At 35.7% G+C, this 25,320-nt stretch overlaps 1 protein-coding gene across 3 annotated transcripts in view; it reads right to left on the reverse strand.

Moving 5' to 3' along the window:
• The window catches only part of LOC128648497 (histone-lysine N-methyltransferase SETD1A-like), a 235,883-nt gene extending 210,962 nt beyond the window's left edge, over window positions 1-24,921 (reverse strand). For 2 of the 3 annotated variants that reach the window (XM_053701202.1, XM_053701204.1), the window contains exon 1: window positions 24,806-24,918. The gene's annotated coding sequence lies outside the window, so the exon portion shown is untranslated. Of the gene's footprint in view, window positions 1-24,805 lie in introns of all 3 variants that reach the window. The other variant, XM_053701203.1, reaches the window with a different exon arrangement.
• Window positions 24,922-25,320: the final 399 nt, after the last annotated feature.

Here is a 25,320-nt window from a genome sequence, read left to right on the forward strand (position 1 = left end):
AAATATACGCGCGTAACTTCTAAGTTACGCCGTATATAGGATACCAAACCCGCGCAAAATTTGGCGTCGCCGGCGTCTGCGGGCGACAATTTATATCGGATCGAGGCCCATAAGTCTATTATGTTTATACTATATTTTTATGCACCATTTATTTGTACACTGAAGTGTGAATATAATTCTGTCTAAGTGTCTCTGTCAGCTCTATTTCCAGCATATAAGACTATCCTAAACTCTGCTGGAGACGGTAAGGTTGAGTATTCTCTATATAATTTACATGGGACTCTCTAATTTACTCTCTGAGTTCAGCAATTCTCACTAGATGATGGCAAGAATTGTTTGCCTTTCCATGAATGTGGCTGTTTGTTTATAAGTGTTCTAGAGATACTGTTAGTGCTGGAAATATCACTGCTATTTAAATCTAGTCTCACAGAGTTATATGTTCTTAATAACCTTATAAGGAAAGATTGCAGTCCCTATACTATAGCATAAGCCCTTTCTGTCCTAATATAAGGCCAACTTTATTGAAGTTAGCTCAACGTTTAATGTCTTAGATATCGAGTGTAACCTTTTAGCTCCCTATTGGTGGCTTTTGTTCATATCATTTTTTTAATTTTCATATTTGTATCTTGGCCCAGAACTCAACACAACTGTCATGGTCATGCAGTTCTCAGAGTAGCTTTTCATGTGTTCTATATATGGGAATCTTTAGAGTTTCAAGTCCTACTTTTAATATAAATTGCAGAGTCCAAATGTATGTTAGTAGGCACTAATATATGCTCTGGCTTTTTCTTATAGACAAGTCTATGTGAATTAGTCCTTGCCTTTGTTACTATTTTTCTCTGCCAGATTTCAGGTGGGCGAATGTAGCCCTGCATGTTGGTGCAGTATTGATAATGTTATTAGTGTATGATGTTTGAGTTAAGACTGAACTTTATTCTATTTTAATATGCAAAACTGTGACAGTGACCACTACCTTCAACCTTCTCACCCATTGATATGGTATCTTCGGCTTCTTAAAGGAGCCACAACTAGCTCAATACCAGAATATACATTATCTAAGCCTCCATTAAGGTCTTTCTCGTGACTAACACAATATCATATAATACTCCTTATGTGAGTTAAAATCAATAATAGCTCCTTCATATGGGAATAGGTCAGGTTATGTCTTTATTGCATGTGATTGATTTTCAGGTCTCTTAAGTGATTATACCCCTTAACTGTTGCATTTTTTGTAATTTCACCGTTTTTTCCCTCACACATTCATGGGAAGTACGCCTGATTCCCCCTAGACCCTATTTGGCCCTTTATCATGACCAATACAAAGAAATAATTAATTAATGTCACAATTCAAAAGTACATTCTTCATGCAGACATTGCCTGTATGTATGTTTATTCAGGATGCTATCTAGAAGACGGCCCAAATTATGTATACTGCCATTATCAAACTTAACATTTTTGGATACTCCTGTATACTATAATGCTATCTTAATAGGCTCCGTCCCCCCATCATTCTCCCCCCTTATACCGAGTGGCTCTTGCCCGCTGAACCCTCCCCCCCATAAACTCTGGCCCACATGAGGCCAGACAAAAGCCAACTCCATATCTTTTACCATTTTTAGTTTATAGAGTACCTCTTATCTCAGGGTAGGGATCACTAGTTGTATGATATAAAAATCGAGGTTTCATTGTTATGTGTTCCAGTCACCTGTGTTTTCCATATATTGTTTTACATTTTATGTTCATGGTCTCAGGGGTGGTGCTATAACTCATGTCAGCTGTTATTTTCCTGCTATTAAATTTGCTACATTCCATGACACTGGCTCTTATTTATATATATACATAGCACTACTACTACTGGTTGGATATTGTGATAACAACTGCTACACTGGTACTCCAATGCTTCAGCTCACGTTTACTTCCTATATGAGAAATGTATAATTGTCTTTATTACTTCTGTTCCGTGCCTGGACATATTTTCTGTTTTATTGTTATTACTCACTACCTCAATAAAAAAAATTATTAAAAAAAAAAAAATTTGATAAAATTGTTTAGACTAGAATGAAAGTGGTAAGGCCATTAACTGTTAAGACACCCTGGGCCCGATCACATACGTTGAGACATACGCAACTGGTGATGTCATAGTGAGGGGAGGTCTTGTACATGTAAGGACTTTGGCTACTATATGGATACATTGGCCTCTATTTATCAAAGTCTGGCGGACCTGATCCGACAGTGCAGATCAGGTCCGCCAGACCTCGCTGAATATGGAGAGCAATATGCTCTCCGTATTCAGCATTTCACCAGCAGCTCACAAGAACTACAGATTGGCCGCCAGCAGGGGGTGTCAATCAACCCGATCGTACTCGATCGGGTTGAATTGCATCGATGTCTGTCCACCTGCTCTGAGCAGGCGGACAGGTTATGGAGCAGGCTCGCCAAAAACACGGGGCCTCAAGCTCTATCCAGAGCTTGATAGATATGCCCCATTGTTTTAATCCGTTGCCATCCTCTTCATAGACTAAGTGTAAATTGTAAATTGTAACAGTTTGACACTGTAGCCCTGAATGACTGTGCTATCCAAGTTGCATTTTTAATCTACATATGTTTTAAAAGTTTTAAAATAAATAATTATTTTCTGGAAGCGGTTCCTGAATCTTTCAGTGTGGCTTTACTTGACAGCCCAAAGATCGTCACTAACTGTCTTTCTCACATCTCTTCCTGGATGTCATCTCACTACCTCAAGCTAAATCTCTCCAAAACTGAGCTCCTTATTTTCCCCCTTCTTCCAAAATCTCCACCCCCAATCTCTCTATAACTGTCGACAACTCCATCATTACCCCTACCCCACATGCCTGATGTCTTGGGGTCGCATTTGACTCAGAACTTTCTTTCACTCCTCACATTGAGGCCCATTTATCAAGCTCCGAACAGAGCTTGAGGGCCCGTGTTTCTGGCGAGTCTTCAGACTCGCCAGAAAAGCAAGTTATGGAGCAGCGGTCTAAAGACGATCGGGTTGATTGACACCTCCCTGCTGGCGGCCATTTGGCCGCGAGTCTGCAGGGGGCAGCGTTGCACCAGCAGCTCACAAAAGCTGCTGGTGCAATGCTGAATACGGAGAGCGTATTGCTCTCCGCATTCAGTGATGTCTGTCGGACCTGATCCGTACTGTCGGATCAGGTCCGACAGACATTTGATAAATAGGCTTCATTCAGTCCTTTGAAAAGAAAAAGAAGAAAACCAATGGCACTACTTATCGGTTCAAAAAAAGCTCTAAATCTCTCTGATCCGTAATGTATGCTAGATCACTATATATTGTGTATTGGAGTCAGTGGTGCTGTGTACTAATTATAGACTTCGACAAATAAATAGTGGTTAAAGAGATAACCACTGAAAAGAGTACACCTATAGCACTCAAGAGCTATATGTATATAGTTAGTTGTGCTTAATTATTAGATAAGACTAGTTGTTTGGCTTGAAAATATCACAGATCTCTAAATAATCTAATACCTAGCTAACATTAAAACTTAACGTTTATTAATCTAACTATGCTTAAAATATGCGGAAAAGAAAGTGTAGTTTAAAAACACAAACTAAAGTTGGTGAAACGATATCAAATAGGTCGAGTAACAGGCTAGTGTGGTCGTTATGGAGTTTAGATCACACCTATGTAAAGGTTATGAACTAAATTACAAAGTCAATTTCAGTATATTCAGGAGAGTTAGGGTAATAGCTATATAGGTTGTTTACTCCGAAAGTGAGTCATGTTAAACAATAGGTATATCTAATAACCAGTTATACCAGGTTGACTTGCAAATATATTGTGAATAAATATCAGGCCATACTGGAGATAATAGTAATGGAATATTGGTTATAGGATTATATAGGTTATGCAGTTACCTACTGTTATTGTCCGTTAACAGGTTATAAAATTATGGATTTAGAATAGTGGATAGTATGAATATCCTTTGTTGAACATTGTTGTGAATACTCAGTGTTTAATAATATAGAAAAAAATTTATTAGTTGAATTATATTAATATAAACACTCTGAGTTATTGAGAATGTCCTTCCCTTTTGTTATTACCAACTATTGACTGATGTAAAAAAGTATTATTATAGTTTCATTCAGTCCTTGGCTAAAGCCTGCCGCTTCCACCTTACAAACATCTGTAAAATTAGACATTTCCTTACGCAAGACACAACTAAGATTTTAATCCACTGTCTCATCCTTTCCTGCCTCGATTACTGCAACTCTGTCCTCTCTGGTCTCCTCAGCTGCTGCCTAGCACCTTTACAATCCATAATGAATGCCTCTGCCAGACTCATCTTCCTTACATGTCGCTCTTCATCTGCTGCTCCTCTTTGCCAATCCCTTCACTGGCTTCCTCTTGCCTCTAGGATTAAACACAAAATTCTCAACTGCACTGCTCCCCCTTATATCTCAGACCTTTATCCAGATACTCTCTCTCTCGCCCCTTTCGCTCTGCTAATGACCTCCTACTCTCCTCCTCTCTTTGTTACCTCATCACACTCACTCCCATTTACAGGACTTCTCCAGACTGGCTCTCATCTTATGGAACTCTCTGCCTCGCTCCACAAGACTCTCCCCTAGTTTTGAAAGCTTCAAGCGCTCCTTAAAGAATCTACTGTTCAGGGATGCATACAACCTACACTAACCTTTCTTTATACCAGTTCCTCTCCTCCATGGATATCCCCTGAACCCCCTTAGCATGAATGCCTAAGAGTTCAGTTGTTTGCAGATCACCTTCTTAAGAGCTGACTACAACCGTGCGACTCTTGGCAGGGCCCTCTACCCATTTGATCCCTATAATTGTTTTGTTGTACTCTGCCTTTGTTTATAGTGCTGCGGAATCTGTTGGTGCTCTACAAATAACCGATAATAATAATAAAATCAGGTCTGCAATCTTAGTTGGGCTTATGATTAGCTTCCATAAAGTGTGAGTAAAACTTTAATATTTTCAGCATTTATATTGGTGTTATGCCATATCACACTCTTTTGATGTTTTCTTTTCTCTGAGACCCCGGAGATCATATGCACTAAGTAGCTGTGCCGGACAGCCTTATTTTTAGGACTGCATTTTTATCTGAGCTGATGATAGCTCAGGTTTATGTGAGTAGTCACTTGGCACTTATATATCAATATTAAGTTTATGTAAACAATATCACACTATTTGTGTTTTCTCTCTTTTATTCTGAGTGATTGAGGATCGCCATACACAATATCCTTTTACATCACATTAATTTGCATTATTATTTTTGATTGTGATTGAAGTTATTTGTATTTACATACGCAACATGTACTTCTCAACCGCCATCCCCCACCGCAATAACTAATAAATGTATTAACCCCTAATCTGCCAACCCCCACATCGCAAAGTATCTAATAAAGTTATTAACCCCTAATCCGCCACCCACCCATAACGCAAAGTATCTAATTACACTATTAACCCCTAATCCACCAACCCCCCACAATGCAAACTACCTATCAAAACTATTAACCCCTAATCTGACAACCCCCTACAACACAAAGTATCAATCTAATCACTAAACCCACTAATCTAACACCCCTTAAATTATCCCAAATTAACTACAATTACATAACATTAAAAAATACTATCTCTCTAAAAAATAATAATAAAAAAATTACCAAAATAAAAAAATACTAGCATTATAGTAAAATAAAAAACTTTACATTACAGTAAAAAAACAACACAAGATTACATGAAAATCAAAAAAAAATGTAATATTACAAAAAAAATAAAAAATCTAAGAATAAAGAAAAAAATTAACACAATTATACAAAATAAAAAAATTAAACCTAAGCTAATACCCTTATAAAAGCAAAAAGCTACCCCAAAATAAAAATACCCCCTAATCTAAGAACAAACTACCTTCTAGATGCTGTGGCTCCTAAGGCCTCTGTTTCCTCATACCGTGCTATCAAGTTTTCTGCCCCACCCACCGTCTCTTTGCCATGGTGAAGTGGCTTCTGTGCCACATGGGGTGCAGCACAAGGGAATAGAGGCCACAGATAGGGCAGGTGAGGAGAGAATCCAGGGCACTGGGGTGGGGATGTAATAGGTGCCAAGGGTGGGAGTCCCTGGCAGTGGTACTGTGTACATGGAGGTAAGTGGAGGACATGTTGTGGCAGTTTCTGGATCATTCTGAGCATTAGGAAGGGAGTAGGGCTGAGACTTCTGGGCTAGGTGTGGATTAGCAGGAGCAAGTGAAGAAATTAGTGTGAAAATGGATGGGTACAGGAGTTTATCAGCAGGGGTGGAGTCGGGATGCATTTGGAGTGTGGTGAGCCATCTGGGATTTCCCCAATTTGCATTGCATGAGGATGCATTGCAGGATTGCAGGATGATGTGATGCGTGCTTGTGTGGATGGGAGTTTGGGCCCTGAATTCCTTCCTCTATATCTATATAGCAGGAGGAGATGGGTCGTGGTTTGCAACATCCTATTAGCCAGCAAAGGGAGGCAGTGGAAGTTTACCAGGAGTCAGGGCCTTTAACATCAGGCGCGGTGGATGTAGTAAGGCCCAGAGGACTGATGGGTGACAGTGACTCTTAGGGGCATATTTATCAATGTGCGAGCGGATATGATACAAAGTAGCGTATCATGTCTGCCGCACATTGATAAATGTTGAAAGCATACGCTGTCTGCATTTATCATTGCACCAGCAGTTCAGCCTTAAGCAGGGGGTGTCAATCAACCCGATCGTATTTTATCGGGTTGATTTCTGTCCGCGGCCTTAGAGCAGATGTACAAGTTATTTAGCAGTGGCCTTTAGACCGTTGCTTCATAACTTATGTTTCTGGCGAGCCTGAAGGCTCGATGGAAACAAGGGGCATCATACGGACTTGAATTCTGAAAGAAAAAAGCGCAAAGAGAGACTCAAGTGCAATAAATAACACAGACGCTGCTGCTCTTAAAAAAATGCACTTACAATGTTTATTAATAATAAAGCAGGTATAAAACAGTTTTCTCCTTCAAGGTAATTAATCCAAATACTCAGCTGCTCCGGTCTGTTTTCACAGCCTTACAATGTCCGCTCCCTTCTGATGTCCACCGGAACTTTCAGTGTAGGGGAAATCCTTGTTGATGGGGCTACGGTAGCCCTGAGAGTCCAAAAAGCAGAGTGTTCTATTCTTAGAACTACGGCTCCTCTGCAGATCCAAAATTCAGTCCTGTGGTACCTCTACGCGTTTCTTCTGCTATCGTGCAGACTTTCTCAAGAGGATGAAGAGTCTAATGCTGAGTGGATTCAATATCCATCCCAATAAAAACCCTCATAGTAAATCCTATTGGTTGAAATTTCCTCTGTGTAATATGGGTAAGAAATGCTCACTGGGTCCTAGAGACCAAGTTATAAAATGCTACGTTCCTTTTGCACATAACAAATAATGTGTACAGTTAATTACAACACATCTATAGTTAATAAAAGCAAAAGACAAGGGACAATTATTTTGCACAAAAAATTATAACAATAATACAAAACTCCTACCACTAGGTAAAATTTAATAAAGCAAAAAATATATTAAAAGTTGATACAACGTGTGTTAATGCATATACTAAAAATCCCTGCAAACTAAACAATATTCATCTATGTATACTTAATATCTACACATCCAAAATTAGTATATGTTGCAATCCCAAAAAACAAATAATTAACCCAACAAATGTAACAACAATACTCTGATCCTACAACTAGGTTTAATTCGATGAAGCAAAAAAAAATTAAAACAAGATATATTAATGCGCATATCCTTGCAGCTTAAGCAAGATTCATCTCTATATATGATGAGCATTCACAATCTGGAAAACACATTTTTATTCTCTATGTATATATATGTGTATACCTTTCCTACTAAAAAGGAGTGATTTAATCCTAAGTATCCAAGTTGATCTGGAGTATAGAGGGATGGATCTACAAAAATGTGTTTAGAAAATTTGATAGTATGTACACTGTCATCTCTATTTAGGTATCATCCAATTAATTCTATACAATTATTAAAGGTTGTTTAAAATTTATTTAAAAGTTGTTTAAAATGGAAGGGAAAAGAGGAGGAAATAATTATTATATAAACAAGAATTATTAAAGGAACCTTAAGAATATCTAAAAAATGTCAGATTTTTTTATATATTAATTACATAAAAGCTGCTATGTCAATGTCTATGTTCAATCCTTTTGGATGTAAACTATTGAGCTTTTGGATCCAAAAAGTTTCTTGTTTTCTTAGGCTCATCAACCTATTGCTACAACTCTTAGGTATCCAATCAATTGCTTGAATTTTTAGAGACCTAGAGTCTCCCCCATGATGTTCCAGAAAATGTAATGGTACACTGTGATTAACTACTTTCTCTTTTATATTATATAGATGTTCTGTCAGTCTACTTCTTATCTTTCTTTTGGTGCGCCCTACATAAATTTTATTACACCCACAAGTTAGGAGGTACACTACATATGTGGTGTCACATGTACACCTACTCTTGATATTAAAAGACTTAATGCCTTCGCTGTCTTTAAAATGACTATCCTTATTGATATGTTTACACATACTGCAAATTTTCTTTCCACACTTGTATGTGCCTGGTTTTAGACTCAGCCAATTACTCTTCCTATCAATTTCTATTATTTCCGACTTCCTCAATTTACTGGGAGCTAGCAGATTTTTCAAACTTCTCCCTTTCTTAAAAGTAAACACAGGTTCTTCTGTCAAGATAGGGGCCAGTACAGGGTCCGTCTTAAGAACTCCCCAATGTTTTTTAATTACATTCTTGATGATCTTATGACCCTCGTTGTAAGTAGTAATAAACCTTAAAGTATCCTTATTATCTTGAGTTGATTTATCCTTTTTAGGTTTTAAAATAGAGTCTCTATCAGTTTCTTGTGCCCTATTATATGCTTGTTCTATTGTATTTCTGTTATAGCCCTTTTCTATGAACTTAGTACTCATATGTTCAGCCTCTTTTTTAAACATCTCTATATCTGTACAGTTACGTCTGAGTCTTAAGAACTGCCCATAAGGCACATTGTCTTTCCACCTCTTAAGGTGGGCACTTCCATTGTCTATGTAACTATTTCTATCAGTAGGTTTACTAAAATTACTCACCGCTGTTTTTAAGTTGGCATCTACATATAACCAAAGGTCTAAAAATTCAATTCTTGTTCGTGAATGTTTACCTGTAAAATTTAAGTTAAAATCATTATTGTTCATATGTGTTAAAAAGCTATTAATCAATGATTCGTCACCCTCCCAGAGGATGATTACGTCATCTATGTAACGATAATATTTTATAATGTTGTTTATAAACGGATTATTGTTCCAAACCTTCTCAATTTCAAATCTGTGCATATAAATATTAGCATACGATGGGGCAAATGTAGTCCCCATCGCTGTTCCTTTGACCTGTTTATAGAACACATTTTCAAAAATAAAATAATTGTGCTCTAAGATAAATCTCGTGCAATCTAGGATAAAGTTTAATTGCTCTGCTGAAAATTTCCAATTCAACAGTTCCATTTCAAGGGCCTTCAATCCTTTCTCATGGGGGATAGAGGTATAAAGCGCAGACACATCGCACGTTACCCAACAATAATTTTCTTTCCAGTTTAAACCTTCAAATATATTGATGGTTTGTGTGGTGTCCTTGATATATGATTTAGTATTCTTGACTATTGGTTGTAGATAAAAATCAATATATTTAGAAACTTTATCGCTCAGGGAATCAATCCCTGAGATTATAGGTCTCCCAGGTGGCTTATGTATATCTTTATGCACCTTTGGCAGGTGGTAGAATATGGGGATCCTAGGTTCATTTTCCTGTAAGTATCTAAACTCATCATTATCATGGACTCCTTCCGTTTTTGCTAGCACTAATATTTTATTAAGCTTATTTTGGTATTGTTTCGTGGGATTCCCATTGATAACTTGGTATGTGTCTATATCTTTTAATAGATTATAAGCTTCTGCTAAATAGTCTTCCCTCTTCTGTATAACAATCCCACCCCCCTTATCTGCTGCCCTAAAAATGATATCTTTATTGTCCATCAATTTCTTAAGAGAGTTTCTCTCCTGGGAGGTTAAATTGTCATTATACTTATTAACTAAATTCTTTCTTTTCTTGTGGAATAGATTAAAAACCTCGTCCATAACCATCTTTGTGAAGACTGGAATTTGGTCCCCCTGTGTTCCAACTGGATAAAATGTGGAAGGTCTTTTCAAATTACTATGGTGAATCTTAGATTCTTCCTCATATATGGAAATATTAAACAATTCCTCTATTGTATCGATACTCTCATTAACATCCTGGCTATCAACACCCATATCTTCTAGGGATTTTAGAATGGTTAAAGTTTCTATATCTTTCCCTTCCAAGTGATCTTTATTAACCGCTGATTTTAAATTGCATTCTTTTTTGGCATAAAATCTTTTTAAGACTAGCTTTCTAACAAATTTCTGAATGTCGATGAAAACTTCAAAATCATTCGGTAGTGTTTTGGGTGAAAAGTTGAGACCTTTATTTAAAAGTTTAATATCATTGGCATCTAACTCTATATTAGCCAAGTTAAAGATGTCTAATTCCTGTCTTCTTCTCGCCTCTGCCTTCTGTTTGGTTGTTGTAACTCTGACCCCTCCTCTCTTTCCTCTCCTTGTTCTAAACCTCTTTTGTTTTGTCTTTGTCTGGTTTCCCACGCTCCTTGTTGTGTGTACCTCGGTTCTGGTTCTAATCGTTGGTTGTGGGGTAATGGTGTTTTCCCTAAAAAATGATTCTGATGATTGGTATTTCCCTCTTGTCTTTGATTATTTCTCCATTCATTATTCTCTGATCTATGGTTATAATCTTGATAATCTGATTTAGGGCGAGCCCCCAAAACAGGCCAACTTAATTCATTCTGATGCTGATTAAGCACTTCAAATCTATTTGATGTATTGATATTAAGACCATTTGAATTTTCTCTGGAATTGTCCCTCCTATTAGAATTAGATGGGCCATCTCTTTCCTCTCTCCTTCCCTTCCATTGCTCATTGTTACCATAGTAATTACGGTTTTTATTAGGATATTCATAATGTTTATCCATCCAAAACTGCCTGTTAGTGTTATCATTATAGGGTCTCCTATAGTTCCCATTCCTATTATGGTTGTAATTATCCATATGTACTCTATTAGTTTGTGGAGCCACCCTATTATTATTACTAAAACCTACTTCATTTCTATTCATACCTCCTTCAAGTTTTTCCTCAGCATTATGATAATAAGTACCTATTTGAGTATTCCCTCCTCTTCTAAAATCGTTTCCCTGTGGGTTTTTACCTCTATTTATCAAGCGCATATTCTCTGTCTTCTTTTTAAAATTATAAACCTTGTCCTCCTTAAAATCTTGTATATCCCTAGTTAACTTTTGTTGTTTACTCCTCTTAAGATCTATTTCCAATTGTTTGATTCTATTTTGGATACTGTTATTCCTAGTCACCCATTTCTCTTCAGTTTTAAAAACCTGTATTTTGGGAAGTATCTCATCTAGATCCTTCTTAATCCTATTCAGCTTGAACTCTCTATACTTAATGAGTACCTTAATTAGTTTGAGAGAACATTCTTGTAGAGCCTCCTCCCACTCACTAGTATATTCCACATCCTCCAAATCAAATGCAGGATATTTAAAAATGCGGAGGCCCCTTGGAACAACATTATGAAGTACATAGTTGTCTAGCAGTATTAAATCCTGCCATTCACGGGTATCTTGTTGTAATAACTTCTCTAATTTTTTAAAAAGCATATCAGGTGATTCTGTATTATTGTTAATGGAATTTGGAATGTCATTAGTAAGATCTAAGTCCCGTTTTCTATTATTCCTAGCACTATAATCCCCAAAGGTCTCTGGGGTTTCAACATTATCTATCAGGGTAGTCATGCTGCCTATTTATAAAAAGATTCAAAAAATAACACACACAGAAAATAAATGACAGTGGCGCTAACACCCTCTTTAAATATAATAAAAACACTAATGTCAATTCTTACAACCACATGTATAATTTCTAAAAAATAGATAAAAACCTGTATACAATTATATGATATTTAAAAGACTATAAAAATTAAAAATAGAACAAATGGAATAACAAAAACGTTTTACCACTTTCCAAAGAAATGTCAGTCCATAAACCACTAGAGTCCTCTGCTGCTTGTTAACCAAATGGATCCTTCACACCAAATGAAGTAGGGCAAAAAACTTGAATTCTGAAAGAAAAAAGCGCAAAGAGAGACTCAAGTGCAATAAATAACACAGACGCTGCTGCTCTTAAAAAAATGCACTTACAATGTTTATTAATAATAAAGCAGGTATAAAACAGTTTTCTCCTTCAAGGTAATTAATCCAAATACTCAGCTGCTCCGGTCTGTTTTCACAGCCTTACAATGTCCGCTCCCTTCTGATGTCCACCGGAACTTTCAGTGTAGGGGAAATCCTTGTTGATGGGGCTACGGTAGCCCTGAGAGTCCAAAAAGCAGAGTGTTCTATTCTTAGAACTACGGCTCCTCTGCAGATCCAAAATTCAGTCCTGTGGTACCTCTACGCGTTTCTTCTGCTATCGTGCAGACTTTCTCAAGAGGATGAAGAGTCTAATGCTGAGTGGATTCAATATCCATCCCAATAAAAACCCTCATAGTAAATCCTATTGGTTGAAATTTCCTCTGTGTAATATGGGTAAGAAATGCTCACTGGGTCCTAGAGACCAAGTTATAAAATGCTACGTTCCTTTTGCACATAACAAATAATGTGTACAGTTAATTACAACACATCTATAGTTAATAAAAGCAAAAGACAAGGGACAATTATTTTGCACAAAAAATTATAACAATAATACAAAACTCCTACCACTAGGTAAAATTTAATAAAGCAAAAAATATATTAAAAGTTGATACAACGTGTGTTAATGCATATACTAAAAATCCCTGCAAACTAAACAATATTCATCTATGTATACTTAATATCTACACATCCAAAATTAGTATATGTTGCAATCCCAAAAAACAAATAATTAACCCAACAAATGTAACAACAATACTCTGATCCTACAACTAGGTTTAATTCGATGAAGCAAAAAAAATTAAAACAAGATATATTAATGCGCATATCCTTGCAGCTTAAGCAAGATTCATCTCTATATATGATGAGCATTCACAATCTGGAAAACACATTTTTATTCTCTATGTATATATATGTGTATACCTTTCCTACTAAAAAGGAGTGATTTAATCCTAAGTATCCAAGTTGATCTGGAGTATAGAGGGATGGATCTACAAAAATGTGTTTAGAAAATTTGATAGTATGTACACTGTCATCTCTATTTAGGTATCATCCAATTAATTCTATACAATTATTAAAGGTTGTTTAAAATTTATTTAAAAGTTGTTTAAAATGGAAGGGAAAAGAGGAGGAAATAATTATTATATAAACAAGAATTATTAAAGGAACCTTAAGAATATCTAAAAAATGTCAGATTTTTTTATATATTAATTACATAAAAGCTGCTATGTCAATGTCTATGTTCAATCCTTTTGGATGTAAACTATTGAGCTTTTGGATCCAAAAAGTTTCTTGTTTTCTTAGGCTCATCAACCTATTGCTACAACTCTTAGGTATCCAATCAATTGCTTGAATTTTTAGAGACCTAGAGTCTCCCCCATGATGTTCCAGAAAATGTAATGGTACACTGTGATTAACTACTTTCTCTTTTATATTATATAGATGTTCTGTCAGTCTACTTCTTATCTTTCTTTTGGTGCGCCCTACATAAATTTTATTACACCCACAAGTTAGGAGGTACACTACATATGTGGTGTCACATGTACACCTACTCTTGATATTAAAAGACTTAATGCCTTCGCTGTCTTTAAAATGACTATCCTTATTGATATGTTTACACATACTGCAAATTTTCTTTCCACACTTGTATGTGCCTGGTTTTAGACTCAGCCAATTACTCTTCCTATCAATTTCTATTATTTCCGACTTCCTCAATTTACTGGGAGCTAGCAGATTTTTCAAACTTCTCCCTTTCTTAAAAGTAAACACAGGTTCTTCTGTCAAGATAGGGGCCAGTACAGGGTCCGTCTTAAGAACTCCCCAATGTTTTTTAATTACATTCTTGATGATCTTATGACCCTCGTTGTAAGTAGTAATAAACCTTAAAGTATCCTTATTATCTTGAGTTGATTTATCCTTTTTAGGTTTTAAAATAGAGTCTCTATCAGTTTCTTGTGCCCTATTATATGCTTGTTCTATTGTATTTCTGTTATAGCCCTTTTCTATGAACTTAGTACTCATATGTTCAGCCTCTTTTTTAAACATCTCTATATCTGTACAGTTACGTCTGAGTCTTAAGAACTGCCCATAAGGCACATTGTCTTTCCACCTCTTAAGGTGGGCACTTCCATTGTCTATGTAACTATTTCTATCAGTAGGTTTACTAAAATTACTCACCGCTGTTTTTAAGTTGGCATCTACATATAACCAAAGGTCTAAAAATTCAATTCTTGTTCGTGAATGTTTACCTGTAAAATTTAAGTTAAAATCATTATTGTTCATATGTGTTAAAAAGCTATTAATCAATGATTCGTCACCCTCCCAGAGGATGATTACGTCATCTATGTAACGATAATATTTTATAATGTTGTTTATAAACGGATTATTGTTCCAAACCTTCTCAATTTCAAATCTGTGCATATAAATATTAGCATACGATGGGGCAAATGTAGTCCCCATCGCTGTTCCTTTGACCTGTTTATAGAACACATTTTCAAAAATAAAATAATTGTGCTCTAAGATAAATCTCGTGCAATCTAGGATAAAGTTTAATTGCTCTGCTGAAAATTTCCAATTCAACAGTTCCTCTATCCCCCATGAGAAAGGATTGAAGGCCCTTGAAATGGAACTGTTGAATTGGAAATTTTCAGCAGAGCAATTAAACTTTATCCTAGATTGCACGAGATTTATCTTAGAGCACAATTATTTTATTTTTGAAAATGTGTTCTATAAACAGGTCAAAGGAACAGCGATGGGGACTACATTTGCCCCATCGTATGCTAATATTTATATGCACAGATTTGAAATTGAGAAGGTTTGGAACAATAATCCGTTTATAAACAACATTATAAAATATTATCGTTACATAGATGACGTAATCATCCTCTGGGAGGGTGACGAATCATTGATTAATAGCTTTTTAACACATATGAACAATAATGATTTTAACTTAAATTTTACAGGTAAACATTCACGAACAAGAATTGAATTTTTAGACCTTTGGTTATATGTAGATGCCAACTTAAAAACAGCGGTGAGTAATTTTAGTAAACCTACTGATAGAAATAGTTACATAGACAATGGAAGTGCCCACCTTAAGAGGTGGAAAGACAATGTGCCTTATGGGCAGTTCTTAAGACTCAGACGTAACTGTACAGATATAGAGATGTTTAAAAAAGAGGCTGAACATATGAGTACTAAGTTCATAGAAAAGGGCTATAACAGAAATACAATAGAACAAGCATATAATAGGGCACAAGAAACTGATAGAGACTCTATTTTAAAACCTAAAAAGGATAAATCAACTCAAGATAATAAGGATACTTTAAGGTTTATTACTACTTACAACGAGGGTCATAAGATCATCAAGAATGTAATTAAAAAACATTGGGGAGTTCTTAAGACGGACCCTGTACTGGCCCCTATCTTGACAGAAGAACCTGTGTTTACTTTTAAGAAAGGGAGAAGTTTGAAAAATCTGCTAGCTCCCAGTAAATTGAGGAAGTCGGAAATAATAGAAATTGATAGGAAGAGTAATTGGCTGAGTCTAAAACCAGGCACATACAAGTGTGGAAAGAAAATTTGCAGTATGTGTAAACATATCAATAAGGATAGTCATTTTAAAGACAGCGAAGGCATTAAGTCTTTTAATATCAAGAGTAGGTGTACATGTGACACCACATATGTAGTGTACCTCCTAACTTGTGGGTGTAATAAAATTTATGTAGGGCGCACCAAAAGAAAGATAAGAAGTAGACTGACAGAACATCTATATAATATAAAAGAGAAAGTAGTTAATCACAGTGTACCATTACATTTTCTGGAACATCATGGGGGAGACTCTAGGTCTCTAAAAATTCAAGCAATTGATTGGATACCTAAGAGTTGTAGCAATAGGTTGATGAGCCTAAGAAAACAAGAAACTTTTTGGATCCAAAAGCTCAATAGTTTACATCCAAAAGGATTGAACATAGACATTGACATAGCAGCTTTTATGTAATTAATATATAAAAAAATCTGACATTTTTTAGATATTCTTAAGGTTCCTTTAATAATTCTTGTTTATATAATAATTATTTCCTCCTCTTTTCCCTTCCATTTTAAACAACTTTTAAATAAATTTTAAACAACCTTTAATAATTGTATAGAATTAATTGGATGATACCTAAATAGAGATGACAGTGTACATACTATCAAATTTTCTAAACACATTTTTGTAGATCCATCCCTCTATACTCCAGATCAACTTGGATACTTAGGATTAAATCACTCCTTTTTAGTAGGAAAGGTATACACATATATATACATAGAGAATAAAAATGTGTTTTCCAGATTGTGAATGCTCATCATATATAGAGATGAATCTTGCTTAAGCTGCAAGGATATGCGCATTAATATATCTTGTTTTAATTTTTTTTGCTTCATCGAATTAAACCTAGTTGTAGGATCAGAGTATTGTTGTTACATTTGTTGGGTTAATTATTTGTTTTTTGGGATTGCAACATATACTAATTTTGGATGTGTAGATATTAAGTATACATAGATGAATATTGTTTAGTTTGCAGGGATTTTTAGTATATGCATTAACACACGTTGTATCAACTTTTAATATATTTTTTGCTTTATTAAATTTTACCTAGTGGTAGGAGTTTTGTATTATTGTTATAATTTTTTGTGCAAAATAATTGTCCCTTGTCTTTTGCTTTTATTAACTATAGATGTGTTGTAATTAACTGTACACATTATTTGTTATGTGCAAAAGGAACGTAGCATTTTATAACTTGGTCTCTAGGACCCAGTGAGCATTTCTTACCCATATTACACAGAGGAAATTTCAACCAATAGGATTTACTATGAGGGTTTTTATTGGGATGGATATTGAATCCACTCAGCATTAGACTCTTCATCCTCTTGAGAAAGTCTGCACGATAGCAGAAGAAACGCGTAGAGGTACCACAGGACTGAATTTTGGATCTGCAGAGGAGCCGTAGTTCTAAGAATAGAACACTCTGCTTTTTGGACTCTCAGGGCTACCGTAGCCCCATCAACAAGGATTTCCCCTACACTGAAAGTTCCGGTGGACATCAGAAGGGAGCGGACATTGTAAGGCTGTGAAAACAGACCGGAGCAGCTGAGTATTTGGATTAATTACCTTGAAGGAGAAAACTGTTTTATACCTGCTTTATTATTAATAAACATTGTAAGTGCATTTTTTTAAGAGCAGCAGCGTCTGTGTTATTTATTGCACTTGAGTCTCTCTTTGCGCTTTTTTCTTTCAGAATTCAAGTTTTTTGCCCTACTTCATTTGGTGTGAAGGATCCATTTGGTTAACAAGCAGCAGAGGACTCTAGTGGTTTATGGACTGACATTTCTTTGGAAAGTGGTAAAACGTTTTTGTTATTCCATTTGTTCTATTTTTAATTTTTATAGTCTTTTAAATATCATATAATTGTATACAGGTTTTTATCTATTTTTTAGAAATTATACATGTGGTTGTAAGAATTGACATTAGTGTTTTTATTATATTTAAAGAGGGTGTTAGCGCCACTGTCATTTATTTTCTGTGTGTGTTATTTTTTGAATCTTTTTATAAATAGGCAGCATGACTACCCTGATAGATAATGTTGAAACCCCAGAGACCTTTGGGGATTATAGTGCTAGGAATAATAGAAAACGGGACTTAGATCTTACTAATGACATTCCAAATTCCATTAACAATAATACAGAATCACCTGATATGCTTTTTAAAAAATTAGAGAAGTTATTACAACAAGATACCCGTGAATGGCAGGATTTAATACTGCTAGACAACTATGTACTTCATAATGTTGTTCCAAGGGGCCTCCGCATTTTTAAATATCCTGCATTTGATTTGGAGGATGTGGAATATACTAGTGAGTGGGAGGAGGCTCTACAAGAATGTTCTCTCAAACTAATTAAGGTACTCATTAAGTATAGAGAGTTCAAGCTGAATAGGATTAAGAAGGATCTAGATGAGATACTTCCCAAAATACAGGTTTTTAAAACTGAAGAGAAATGGGTGACTAGGAATAACAGTATCCAAAATAGAATCAAACAATTGGAAATAGATCTTAAGAGGAGTAAACAACAAAAGTTAACTAGGGATATACAAGATTTTAAGGAGGACAAGGTTTATAATTTTAAAAAGAAGACAGAGAATATGCGCTTGATAAATAGAGGTAAAAACCCACAGGGAAACGATTTTAGAAGAGGAGGGAATACTCAAATAGGTACTTATTATCATAATGCTGAGGAAAAACTTGAAGGAGGTATGAATAGAAATGAAGTAGGTTTTAGTAATAATAATAGGGTGGCTCCACAAACTAATAGAGTACATATGGATAATTACAACCATAATAGGAATGGGAACTATAGGAGACCCTATAATGATAACACTAACAGGCAGTTTTGGATGGATAAACATTATGAATATCCTAATAAAAACCGTAATTACTATGGTAACAATGAGCAATGGAAGGGAAGGAGAGAGGAAAGAGATGGCCCATCTAATTCTAATAGGAGGGACAATTCCAGAGAAAATTCAAATGGTCTTAATATCAATACATCAAATAGATTTGAAGTGCTTAATCAGCATCAGAATGAATTAAGTTGGCCTGTTTTGGGGGCTCGCCCTAAATCAGATTATCAAGATTATAACCATAGATCAGAGAATAATGAATGGAGAAATAATCAAAGACAAGAGGGAAATACCAATCATCAGAATCATTTTTTAGGGAAAACACCATTACCCCACAACCAACGATTAGAACCAGAACCGAGGTACACACAACAAGGAGCGTGGGAAACCAGACAAAGACAAAACAAAAGAGGTTTAGAACAAGGAGAGGAAAGAGAGGAGGGGTCAGAGTTACAACAACCAAACAGAAGGCAGAGGCGAGAAGAAGACAGGAATTAGACATCTTTAACTTGGCTAATATAGAGTTAGATGCCAATGATATTAAACTTTTAAATAAAGGTCTCAACTTTTCACCCAAAACACTACCGAATGATTTTGAAGTTTTCATCGACATTCAGAAATTTGTTAGAAAGCTAGTCTTAAAAAGATTTTATGCCAAAAAAGAATGCAATTTAAAATCAGCGGTTAATAAAGATCACTTGGAAGGGAAAGATATAGAAACTTTAACCATTCTAAAATCCCTAGAAGATATGGGTGTTGATAGCCAGGATGTTAATGAGAGTATCGATACAATAGAGGAATTGTTTAATATTTCCATATATGAGGAAGAATCTAAGATTCACCATAGTAATTTGAAAAGACCTTCCACATTTTATCCAGTTGGAACACAGGGGGACCAAATTCCAGTCTTCACAAAGATGGTTATGGACGAGGTTTTTAATCTATTCCACAAGAAAAGAAAGAATTTAGTTAATAAGTATAATGACAATTTAACCTCCCAGGAGAGAAACTCTCTTAAGAAATTGATGGACAATAAAGATATCATTTTTAGGGCAGCAGATAAGGGGGGTGGGATTGTTATACAGAAGAGGGAAGACTATTTAGCAGAAGCTTATAATCTATTAAAAGATATAGACACATACCAAGTTATCAATGGGAATCCCACGAAACAATACCAAAATAAGCTTAATAAAATATTAGTGCTAGCAAAAACAGAAGGAGTCCTTGATAATGATGAGTTTAGATACTTACAGGAAAATGAACCTAGGATCCCCATATTCTACCACCTGCCAAAGGTGCATAAAGATATACATAAGCCACCTGGGAGACCTATAATCTCAGGGATTGATTCCCTGAGCGATAAAGTTTCTAAATATATTGATTTTTATCTACAACCAATAGTCAAGAATACTAAATCATATATCAAGGACACCACACAAACCATCAATATATTTGAAGGTTTAAACTGGAAAGAAAATTATTGTTGGGTAACGTGCGATGTGTCTGCGCTTTATACCTCTATCCCCCATGAGAAAGGATTGAAGGCCCTTGAAATGGAACTGTTGAATTGGAAATTTTCAGCAGAGCAATTAAACTTTATCCTAGATTGCACGAGATTTATCTTAGAGCACAATTATTTTATTTTTGAAAATGTGTTCTATAAACAGGTCAAAGGAACAGCGATGGGGACTACATTTGCCCCACCGTATGCTAATATTTATATGCACAGATTTGAAATTGAGAAGGTTTGGAACAATAATCCGTTTATAAACAACATTATAAAATATTATCGTTACATAGATGACGTAATCATCCTCTGGGAGGGTGACGAATCATTGATTAATAGCTTTTTAACACATATGAACAATAATGATTTTAACTTAAATTTTACAGGTAAACATTCACGAACAAGAATTGAATTTTTAGACCTTTGGTTATATGTAGATGCCAACTTAAAAACAGCGGTGAGTAATTTTAGTAAACCTACTGATAGAAATAGTTACATAGACAATGGAAGTGCCCACCTTAAGAGGTGGAAAGACAATGTGCCTTATGGGCAGTTCTTAAGACTCAGACGTAACTGTACAGATATAGAGATGTTTAAAAAAGAGGCTGAACATATGAGTACTAAGTTCATAGAAAAGGGCTATAACAGAAATACAATAGAACAAGCATATAATAGGGCACAAGAAACTGATAGAGACTCTATTTTAAAACCTAAAAAGGATAAATCAACTCAAGATAATAAGGATACTTTAAGGTTTATTACTACTTACAACGAGGGTCATAAGATCATCAAGAATGTAATTAAAAAACATTGGGGAGTTCTTAAGACGGACCCTGTACTGGCCCCTATCTTGACAGAAGAACCTGTGTTTACTTTTAAGAAAGGGAGAAGTTTGAAAAATCTGCTAGCTCCCAGTAAATTGAGGAAGTCGGAAATAATAGAAATTGATAGGAAGAGTAATTGGCTGAGTCTAAAACCAGGCACATACAAGTGTGGAAAGAAAATTTGCAGTATGTGTAAACATATCAATAAGGATAGTCATTTTAAAGACAGCGAAGGCATTAAGTCTTTTAATATCAAGAGTAGGTGTACATGTGACACCACATATGTAGTGTACCTCCTAACTTGTGGGTGTAATAAAATTTATGTAGGGCGCACCAAAAGAAAGATAAGAAGTAGACTGACAGAACATCTATATAATATAAAAGAGAAAGTAGTTAATCACAGTGTACCATTACATTTTCTGGAACATCATGGGGGAGACTCTAGGTCTCTAAAAATTCAAGCAATTGATTGGATACCTAAGAGTTGTAGCAATAGGTTGATGAGCCTAAGAAAACAAGAAACTTTTTGGATCCAAAAGCTCAATAGTTTACATCCAAAAGGATTGAACATAGACATTGACATAGCAGCTTTTATGTAATTAATATATAAAAAAATCTGACATTTTTTAGATATTCTTAAGGTTCCTTTAATAATTCTTGTTTATATAATAATTATTTCCTCCTCTTTTCCCTTCCATTTTAAACAACTTTTAAATAAATTTTAAACAACCTTTAATAATTGTATAGAATTAATTGGATGATACCTAAATAGAGATGACAGTGTACATACTATCAAATTTTCTAAACACATTTTTGTAGATCCATCCCTCTATACTCCAGATCAACTTGGATACTTAGGATTAAATCACTCCTTTTTAGTAGGAAAGGTATACACATATATATACATAGAGAATAAAAATGTGTTTTCCAGATTGTGAATGCTCATCATATATAGAGATGAATCTTGCTTAAGCTGCAAGGATATGCGCATTAATATATCTTGTTTTAATTTTTTTTGCTTCATCGAATTAAACCTAGTTGTAGGATCAGAGTATTGTTGTTACATTTGTTGGGTTAATTATTTGTTTTTTGGGATTGCAACATATACTAATTTTGGATGTGTAGATATTAAGTATACATAGATGAATATTGTTTAGTTTGCAGGGATTTTTAGTATATGCATTAACACACGTTGTATCAACTTTTAATATATTTTTTGCTTTATTAAATTTTACCTAGTGGTAGGAGTTTTGTATTATTGTTATAATTTTTTGTGCAAAATAATTGTCCCTTGTCTTTTGCTTTTATTAACTATAGATGTGTTGTAATTAACTGTACACATTATTTGTTATGTGCAAAAGGAACGTAGCATTTTATAACTTGGTCTCTAGGACCCAGTGAGCATTTCTTACCCATATTACACAGAGGAAATTTCAACCAATAGGATTTACTATGAGGGTTTTTATTGGGATGGATATTGAATCCACTCAGCATTAGACTCTTCATCCTCTTGAGAAAGTCTGCACGATAGCAGAAGAAACGCGTAGAGGTACCACAGGACTGAATTTTGGATCTGCAGAGGAGCCGTAGTTCTAAGAATAGAACACTCTGCTTTTTGGACTCTCAGGGCTACCGTAGCCCCATCAACAAGGATTTCCCCTACACTGAAAGTTCCGGTGGACATCAGAAGGGAGCGGACATTGTAAGGCTGTGAAAACAGACCGGAGCAGCTGAGTATTTGGATTAATTACCTTGAAGGAGAAAACTGTTTTATACCAGCTTTATTATTAATAAACATTGTAAGTGCATTTTTTTAAGAGCAGCAGCGTCTGTGTTATTTATTGCACTTGAGTCTCTCTTTGCGCTTTTTTCTTTCAGAATTCAAGTTTTTTGCCCTACTTCATTTGGTGTGAAGGATCCATTTGGTTAACAAGCAGCAGAGGACTCTAGTGGTTTATGGACTGACATTTCTTTGGAAAGTGGTAAAACGTTTTTGTTATTCCATTTGTTCTATTTTTAATTTTTATAGTCTTTTAAATATCATATAATTGTATACAGGTTTTTATCTATTTTTTAGAAATTATACATGTGGTTGTAAGAATTGACATTAGTGTTTTTATTATATTTAAAGAGGGTGTTAGCGCCACTGTCATTTATTTTCTGTGTGGGCATCATACGGAGCTTGATAAATATGCCCCTCAGGGTCTTCTTTTTCTGAGTTTTAGGATGATAAAGCAGTTAGTCTCTGTGCAGGAAAAGGGTAGAGGGTCTTCTGCTTGAGCTAAGGATGTGGAGCGGCTGCCAGCTCAGAGTGCATTAAGAGAGCCTTTTGGGGGTTAGGTTCAGAATGTGGGGGGCTTGTAAGTCTGTATAGTGGTGTAGGTTCTGCAACAAAGGTTGCAGTCCATGAGGATACCATTCCTTGTTCAATTCATTCCCTGAACAGTAACTTAAAGTCTAAAGTAATCAGGAAAATACGTATGTGAATATGTTTCAGAGGAGGCTTACAAAGTGAAGGAGCTTAGTAAAGCCAGGACTGGTCACAAAAAGGTTGAGCACCCTGACACCTTTGAGGAATGGTAGAGATGTTTCAGGATGCTTGCTCTTGCTTTATGTTACACAGGCCTGACCAGGCTATTGCTGTCCTGAAGAATATGGACATGATGCATTGGTGTGCAGCGGCGTTGATCCTTGAGGGGTTGATTCAGGTTTGTGATTCCCATGTTGAGGCTGGTGAAAGGTTCTTTGACACACTGAAATCTGCATACTAATTCCCTCAGGTTGTGCTAGAAACGTTGAAAAGGAGATTACACTTGGCAGGGTTGTTGGTCCATTTAAGGATTCTGCTCTTCCTAATTTGACGATCTCCCCTCTTGAGGTGGTTCCAAAGAACTATTGCAGCATTCCGCACCTATCCTATCCCAAGGGCATGTCAGTCAATGGAGCAAATTGATCCGGCAGTAAGTTCAGTAAATTATCAGTCTTTTGATGACACCCTAAGGATAGTTAGGGCTGCTGGTCTGAACACCCTTTTAGCAAAGTTGGAGGCGGAGTCTGCTTCTCACTGGTTACCCATTCACCCCAATTTTTTTCATCATATAGGGATACAATTTAGTGGTTGCTAATATGTGGACAAATGCCTGCCTATTGTCAGGAACACATTTATTTAGAATTTGATCACAACTGCAGAAATGTAGAATGTGTCCCTTTAAGAATTAAATCATTACTTTAGGAGCAGCACAGTCCCTTTAAAGCTGAAAGACTTTATTAAAAAGCACACAGTCCTTTTGCAGGTTAAGTTATATTTGATAAGGAGCAATGATATTACTAAATAGAAAGAGAACATGTCGCTTTAAGTATTTGCCACATTTGAAGAAGACAACACTATCCCTTTAAAAAATTTGAAAGCAGCACTGTTCCCTTAAGGGTTTGAAAGTAATACTGTCCATTAGAGGTTTACTCACATTTTAAGAAAACAGCACTGTCACTTTAAGGGTTTGTTATAGTTGAATGAAGCAACACTGTCCCTACTAAAATGTAAGGATTGGTTAGAAAAGAGAGTTCCTTAATTAAATCTTAATAGTTACTGAGTAGCAGAAAGTCTCAGAAAACACTGAATATAATTAGTAGTTACAAAAGTAACAGTTCAGTAAATACTATGAAATCACTTGTTATACAAGCAGTAGGTTAGGTGTAAAGATGCATACCTTTGTATCCTGTGTTTGTTGTTTAAGAGTGTCTGGTAGCAGCGTCTGCAGTAGAAATGCTGACTTCCTCTGAGAAGCAATAGAGCAGAGTGGTTGGTTTGCTGAATTCACTGAAGACATTCTGAGAGGCTGTGAGTTGGAGACACTGATCATATTTAGCACAGGTGGTGAATCCCAGACACAGATGGATGGAAATGTCTCTTGTGTTCACGCTAACAGCAGCTGTTCAACAGATACAAAGGTTGAGGGAAGGAATGTCTCTGGGACTTTGCTGGATGGAAGCAGTAGAGTTGTAATAAGTTTCCTCTCACGCAGCATTGGTGTGAGAGGAAGATGTAGCAACATCTCAGATTCCTGTGGCAAGCAAGATGCATGCAATTAGAATAACTAAGCACTGATGATTTAGTGAGTTGAGGCTATACAGGTAAGTTCCTAATAACTCCTCCTATATATTTCTTCTGTTTAAATGTTCTTAAAGAGACAGTACTCTTTTTACCTATGGGGTGATCTGTGTG

This window comes from Bombina bombina, chromosome 2 (genome assembly GCF_027579735.1).
Source record: "Bombina bombina isolate aBomBom1 chromosome 2, aBomBom1.pri, whole genome shotgun sequence".
NCBI classification, from domain to species: Eukaryota; Metazoa; Chordata; class Amphibia; order Anura; family Bombinatoridae; genus Bombina; species Bombina bombina.